The 8134-nt window shown below is 29.1% G+C and overlaps 1 long non-coding RNA gene across 2 annotated transcripts; it reads right to left on the bottom strand.

The window, feature by feature from the left end:
- Positions 1 to 4531: 4531 nt before the first annotated feature.
- Positions 4532 to 5390, bottom strand: LOC146929774 (uncharacterized). 2 transcript variants are annotated; one of them, XR_015006148.1, is made up of 2 exons: positions 5300 to 5390; positions 4532 to 5092 (listed from the first exon to the last, which is right to left on the bottom strand). It is a non-coding gene; the product is annotated as an uncharacterized LOC146929774 (long non-coding RNA). The 2 variants fall into 2 exon arrangements; XR_015006147.1 differs by having other exon boundaries at positions 4532 to 5122.
- Positions 5391 to 8134: the final 2744 nt, after the last annotated feature.

The following is an 8134-nucleotide window of genomic DNA, read 5'->3' on the forward strand; positions in this document are numbered from 1 at the left end:
GTCTCAGGTTCTGACGTTTGCAAGCTCCAACTGAGTCTGTGATAGTCCATTAAGGTGAGGTTTGCAAGCTCCCTCTAAGTCATATCCCAGTTAATTAAATTCATTCTTAATCACTCTTGAGTGCATCAGAACAAATAACAATAGCATATCAGAACATCGACAGGGTATCAGATTTTTTGTCACATAGAGGTTTGCAATCTCCGAGTAAGTCTAATCTGATCTTTCATTGATTCCTAAGTTATGTTGTCTTATTGTTGTAAGGTCTTCTGCATCTTCTTGTTCTTAAAGTATTCCCAGGAACCTTCACAATTTGGAAGCTGGAGATATCACTAAAAAAGACATTTTCGTCCAAATCCAGCAATCAAGACTTCATCTCCATCTTCGATGTAGTTTAAGCAACCATCTTGTAGTGCCAAGGTTTTTCTTCCCGTTTTTGATGAGTTAAACCCTAGCACATTATCGATTGGCAGAGTTGGGTTGCTTAGACTTAATCCCATAATATATGACATAATCTTTGTTTCTTGATGTTCAGATACATTCTATATATCATCCAACACATCTTGCTTTGTGAAATGGTCTTCTATATCACAATCACCCACAATGAATATCATGTTGGGGTCTATGCTGACAACATCCATAACTTCTCTTTTGATCGAACAAATGCATATGAGTTCATGTTTTAGGACTTTGGCTTTTCTTACGATCATAGGGAAAACAAAAAGATTTTTGAAAGACATAGCGAAGAGTGTGGAAAATGAATGGAGTGATTTTCAATATAAATAGAGTGTCACACCTTTTCAACTTCAGGTGGTTTTCTAAAAACATAAATATGCAGTAAAGGAGGCTAAAGGTATTAATGACAAAACGGGGTGCGAGAATACAATCAACAGAGCATAAACATCATTGCCTACAAGTTATTACCCAACACTTACAAACCACGTCAGAAACTTAGTCAAAGATGTGATACGTAGGTGGACATGTGTATGAAAAGACAATAGAGATAAACCTTTTCACTTACGTGTGCTGTCAGAGTCAGAGATAAAGATAGAATTTTCGTTAGTAATATCTTATAAATTAATATAGAAGTTTAATTATTCGCTTAATAGCAGTTTTAGCCCTCTAACTTTCCCAAAGTTGCGATTTTGGCCCCCTAAGAAAAAAACTACAAAACCGCCCCTAAGTTTTGCACATGTGGCAGTTTTGGCCGCCAAGGCCAATTTTGACTCGGTCTACGCTGACGTGGCACCCTAAGTGAGGTGCCACGTGTTATTATTATTTTTTTTTTTTTGCCTTGGAGAGCCAAAACTGCTACAGTTGCAAAACTTAGGGGACGATTTTGTAGTTTTTTTAAGGAGTCAAAATCGTAACTTCGTGAAAGTTAGGGGGCGAAAACTGTTATTAAACCTTAATTATTTACATAAGCTTTTTTTTTATAAGCTTAAAATAAGCTCAAACCAAGTAGACCCGGGTGTGGTTATGGTGCATAAGGAGATCCTTATGCACCGTGCATAATTGTTTTCTACACCCAACATAATTGCTTTCTACACCTCAAGTGAAAGCTTAATTCTAATAAGTAGAGGTGTCAATAGAGCCCCAAATTTCAAAGCCCACTTAAAAAAGCTCCCACCAAGCCCACTAAATTAAAGCCCCATATTATAATTTTTTTCTTAACAATTTATTTATGCAAAATAGTTTATTCGAAATAGTTTATTTATGCAAAACAACTTATTAGAATGATTTTTTAAAAACCGCTTATTCAAAACAACTTATTTATGCAAAACAGCTTATTCCGATCTCATTTTAAAAAGCAACTTATTCAAAACAGCTTATTTATGCAAAACAGCTTATTCGAAACAACTTATTAGGATCACTTTTTTTAAAACCGCTTATTCAAAACAACTTATTTATGCAAAACAACTTATTTGTGCAAAACAGCTTGTTTATACAAAACAGCTTATTCCGATTTCATTTTAAAAAACAACTTATACAAAACAACTTATTTATGCAAAACAACATATTTATGCAAAACAACTTATTCAAAACAGCTTATTTATGCAAAACAGCTTATTCGAAACAACTTATTTATACAAAACAGCTTATTTGTGCAAAACAGCTTATTCAAAACAGCTTATTCCGATTTCATTTTAAAAAACAACTTATTCAAAACAACTTATTTATGCAAAACAACATATTTATGCAAAACAACTTATTCAAAACAGCTTATTTATGCAAAACAGCTTATTCGAAACAACTTATTTACACAAAATAGCTTATTTGTGCAAAACAGCTTATTCAAAACAACTTATTTATACAAAACAACTTATTTGTGCGAAACAGCTTATTCAAAACAGCTTATTTATACAAAACAACTTATTCTGATTTCATTTTAAAAAACAACTTATTCAAAACAACTTATTTATGCAAAACAACATATTTATGCAAAACAACTTATTCAAAACAGCTTATTTATGCAAAACATCTTATTCGAAACAACTTATTTATACAAAATAGCTTATTTGTGCAAAACAGCTTATTCAAAACAACTTATTTATACAAAACAGCTTATTTATACAAAACAGCTTATTCCGATTTCATTTTAAAAAAACAACTTATTCAAAACAACTTATATATGCAAAACAACATATTTATGCAAAACAACTTATTCAAAACAGCTTATTTATGCAAAACAGCTTATTCGAAACAACTTATTTATACAAAATAGCTTATTTGTGCAAAACAGCTTATTCAAAACAACTTATTTATACAAAACAACTTATTTGTGCAAAACAGCTTATTCAAAACAGCTTATTTATACAAAACAACTTATTCCGATTTCATTTTAAAAAATAACTTATTCAAAACAACTTATTTATGCAAAACAACATATTTATGCAAAAACAACTTATTCAAAACAGCTTATTTATGCAAAACAGCATATTCGAACCAACTTATTTATACAAAATAGCTTATTTGTGCAAAACAGCTTAATCAAAACAACTTATTTATACAAAACAGCTTATTTGTGCAAAACAGCTTATTTATACAAAACAGCTTATTCCGATTTCATTTTAAAAAACAACTTATTCAAAACAACTTATATATGCAAAACAACATATTTACGCAAAACAACTTATTCAAAACAACTTATTTATGCAAAACAACTTATTCGAAACAACTTATTTATACAAAATAGCTTATTTGTGCAAAACAGCTTATTCAAAACAACTTATTTATACAAAACAGCTTATTTGTTCAAAACAGCTTATTTATACAAAACAGCTTATTCCGATTTCATTTTAAAAAACAACTTATTCAAAACAACTTATATATGCAAAACAACATATTTATGCAAAACAACTTATTCAAAACAGCTTATTTATGCAAAACAGCTTATTCGAAACAACTTATTTATACAAAATAGCTTATTTGTGCAAAACAGCTTATTCAAAACAACTTATTTATACAAAACAGCTTATTTGTGCAAAACAGCTTATTCAAAACAACTTATTTATACAAAACAGCTTATTCGAAACAACTTATTTATATAAAATAGCTTATTTGTGCAAAACAGCTTATTCAAAACAACTTATTTATACAAAACAGCTTGTTTGTGCAAAACAACTATTTTGCACAAAATAAGCTGTTTTGAATAAGCTTTTTATGAGTTAGAGAGAGAAATGAGTATGGATTATGAGTTTCTTTACTGGAACGTTGTTTAACATGTTATACACTGAAATTATTACTGAAACCATAATTATGGTTTAATGGTTTTGATAATCATGTATGTGAAACCAAGATAAATGTGTAATGATTTTTAATGAAATTATTATTGTTAGATGGTTTTGAATAATGATTAAGATGTTATACACTGAAATTATTACTGAAACCATAATTATGGTTTAATGGTTTTGATATTCTTCTATGAGAAACCAAAATAATTGTCTAATGGTTTTGCTATGGCTATGGTTTCTGTGAGTTGGTTTCAAAACCATTTTGCTGTGGAAATGGTTTCCGTGAGTTGTACTCCAAAACCATTTTGCAGTGAAAATGGTTTCCGTGAGTTGTACTCCAAAACCATTTTGCAGTGAAAATGGTTTCCGTGAGTTAGACTCCAAAACCATTTTGCAGTGAAAATGGTTTCCGTGAGTAATGCTAACACCAGATCCGAACCGGATTGATCACAAACAACACAATTCATCACAACATTCTCAATAATTCATCAAATCCGAATTCCAGCTTATACCAACAGATTTCACATCGAATCATTTCCCAATTCCAGTGAAAATGGTTTTGTAATAAAAAAATTGTGATAAACAATTAAATCATTATTAAGTAACCACTTAATAGTACACACTTATAACCTAATGTGAATTAATCAATAAGTAACCACTTTTTTGTAAAGCCTCGTCATCTCTCTTTTATTTCTTACGTTGTAAAACGAATTTCTGACTTTGTCTAAATATAATCGCGCTTTAATGGTTTTAATAGACTTGTATGTGAAAGAAAAATAATTGTCAAATGCTAAATAAAATAAAAGAATAGTGAAAATTATTATTGACAAATGATTTTAAATAAAAACTATTACTGAAACCATAAGTGTGGTTTAATGGTTTTGATAGTGTTCTACACGAAACCAAACTAATTGTTTAATGGTTTTGCTATGGGTATGGTTTCTGTGAGTTGTACTCCAAAACCATTTTGCTGTGGAAATGGTTTATGTGAGTTGTACTCCAAAACCATTAGATGTACTTAATGGTTTTCTTTGATCCAACATGGTGCATATCACAATCAAAAATAAAAAACATATGGAATTTTCTAACCATAACAGAACATTTTCAAAACCATCAGATTCAGGCACCAACTTTGAATTCTTAGCAACAGAATCACAATTCTCAGAAAAATTCCCAATTTGATTTCGACAATTTCTCAAACCAAGTCCATCATCAATTTTCCCAAATTCAAATCAATCCCTAATCCCTCCAACTCATTACTCCCAATTCTCCTCCTCTTCAACGTCGTCCTTTCACAATCAACGTCGTCCTTTTTCTTCCAAAAATCAAGAATGCAAAGGAACTTGAAAATCTCCAGCAAACTTCATCACCAAACCAATCAAACCCATCATCTATATGTAACCAAAATTGAAAATCATAGCAAGATTTGAATTCAAACACAAAATCATCGGTAGTAACAGTAGACAAATTCCTGAAAGGATGGGACCTGAGAATTGAACCAAAACAAGTGAATGAAATAAAAGTGAAGAAAATATGAATTTCAATCAAAACAGAACACAGTAACATACCTTTGATTTTCTCAATGCGTCTCTTGATTTCTTGTGAACAAGCTTCACAATACATGTGAACTTTCAGAATCACTATCATAACCTTAGGCTGCACCATATAATAAAATAAAAATGAAAATGATCCATCACAGATTCAGATAAATTTAAAAAGAAAAAAAATAATTAATTACCCTCTTCAGCTTTCTTTTCTTCCTCTGGCTTAGGTTTCTCTTTCTCTTCAATTTTTTTCTCTTGTTCTGAAGGTGGTTTTGGGATCGGAGAAAGAAGCTCAACTTGTCTATGACTCTTCCTCTGAACTCTTTCAAGAACCTTCAATGGATCCGCTTTTTCTCCTTTAACAACAACCTTGTGAGATTTGCAATCAGTAACCACATCTTCATAATTATAAATCTACACGATTTCACGCATAGCGTTCCGCAATTCAAAATTGAAATCTCTACAAATTCACAATCACGCAAACTTGTCACGAATTACAATACACACATACCTCAGAAGAATAGGGATGATCTGCAATTCCGTTTGGGATCGGCGACCTAGGAATCGAATAAGCTGTTTGTGCAAAATAGCTTATTTTGTGCAAAATAGCTGTTTTGCACAAATAAGCTGTTTTGTATAAATAAGTTGTTTTGAATAAGCTGTTTTGCACAAATAAGCTATTTTGTATAAATAAGTTGTTTCGAATAAGCAGTTTTGTATAAATAAGCTGTTTTGAATAAGCTGTTTTGCACAAATACGCTGTTTTGTATAAATAAGTTGTTTCGAATAAGCTGTTTTGCATAAATAAACTGTTTTGAATAAGTTGTTTTGCATAAATATGTTGTTTTGCATAAATAAGTTGTTTTGAATAAGTTGTTTTTAAAATGAAATTGGAATAAGCTGTTTTGTATAAATAAGCTGTTTTGAATAAGCTGTTTTGCACAAATAAGCTGTTTTGTATAAATAAGTTGTTTTGAATAAGCTGTTTTGCACAAATAAGCTCTTTTGTATAAATAAGTTGTTTCGAATAAGCTGTTTTGCATAAATAAGCTGTTTTGAATAAGTTGTTTTGCATAAATATGTTGTTTTGCATAAATAAGTTGTTTTGAATAAGTTGTTTTTTAAAATGAAATCGGAATAAGTTGTTTTGTATAAATAAGCTGTTTTGAATAAGCTGTTTTGCACAAATAAGCTATTTTGTATAAATAAGTTGTTTTGAATAAGTTGTTTTGCACAAATAAGCTATTTTGTATAAATAAGTTGTTTCGAATAAGCTGTTTTGCATAAATAAGCTGTTTTGAATAAGTTGTTTTGCATAAATATGTTGTTTTGCATAAATAAGTTGTTTTGAATAAGTTGTTTTTTAAAATGAAATCGGAATAAGCTGTTTTGTATAAATAAGTTGTTTTGAACAAATAAGCTGTTTTGCATAAATAAGCTGTTTTGAATAAGCGGTTTTAAAAAAAGTGATCCTAATAAGTTGTTTCGAATAAGCTGTTTTGCATAAATAAGCTATTTTGAATAAGTTGGTTTTTAAAATTAATCGGAATAAGCTGTTTTGTATAAATAAGTTGTTTTGAATAATCTGTTTTGCACAAATAAGCTGTTTTGTTTAAATAAGTTGTTTTGAATAAGCTGTTTTGCACAAATAAGCTCTTTTGTATAAATAAGTTGTTTCAAATAAGCTGTTTTGCATAAATAAGCTGTTTTGAATAAGTTGTTTTGCATAAATATGTTGTTTTGCATAAATAAGTTGTTTTGAATAAGTTGTTTTTTAAAATGAAATCGGAATAAGTTGTTTTGTATAAATAAGCTGTTTTGAATAAGCTGTTTTGCACAAATAAGCTATTTTGTATAAATAAGTTGTTTTGAATAAGTTGTTTTGCACAAATAAGCTGTTTTGTATAAATAAGTTGTTTTGAATAAGCTGTTTTGCACGAATAAGCTGTTTTGCATAAATAAGCTGTTTTGAATAAGTTGTTTTGAATAAGTTGTTTTGCATAAATATGTTGTTTTGCATAAATAAGTTGTTTTGAATAAGTTGTTTTTTAAAATGAAATCGGAATAAGTTGTTTTGTATAAATAAGCTGTTTTGAATAAGCTGTTTTGCACAAATAAGCTATTTTGTATAAATAAGTTGTTTTGAATAAGTTGTTTTGCACAAGTAAGCTATTTTGTATAAATAAGTTGTTTCGAATAAGCTGTTTTGCATAAATAAGCTGTTTTGAATAAGTTGTTTTGCATAAATATGTTGTTTTGCATAAATAAGTTGTTTTGAATAAGTTGTTTTTTAAAATGAAATCGGAATAAGCTGTTTTGTATAAATAAGTTGTTTTGAACAAATAAGCTGTTTTGCATAAATAAGCTGTTTTGAATAAGCGGTTTTAAAAAAAGTGATCCTAATAAGTTGTTTCGAATAAGCTGTTTTGCATAAATAAGCTATTTTGAATAAGTTGGTTTTTAAAATTAATCGGAATAAGCTGTTTTGTATAAATAAGTTGTTTTGAATAAGCTGTTTTGCACAAATAAGCTGTTTTGTTTAAATAAGTTGTTTTGAATAAGCTGTTTTGCACAAATAAGATCTTTTGTATAAATAAGTTGTTTCAAATAAGCTGTTTTGCATAAATAAGCTGTTTTGAATAAGTTGTTTTGCATAAATATGTTGTTTTGCATAAATAAGTTGTTTTGAATAAGTTGTTTTTTAAAATGAAATCGGAATAAGTTGTTTTGTATAAATAAGCTGTTTTGAATAAGCTGTTTTGCACAAATAAGCTATTTTGTATAAATAAGTTGTTTTGAATAAGTTGTTTTGCACAAATAAGCTATTTTGTATAAATAAGTTGTTTCGAATAAGCTGTT

Source organism: Medicago sativa, chromosome 4 (assembly GCF_051527215.1).
Source record: "Medicago sativa cultivar Bolivia chromosome 4, Bolivia_mono, whole genome shotgun sequence".
In the NCBI taxonomy this organism is placed as follows: domain Eukaryota; kingdom Viridiplantae; phylum Streptophyta; class Magnoliopsida; order Fabales; family Fabaceae; genus Medicago; species Medicago sativa.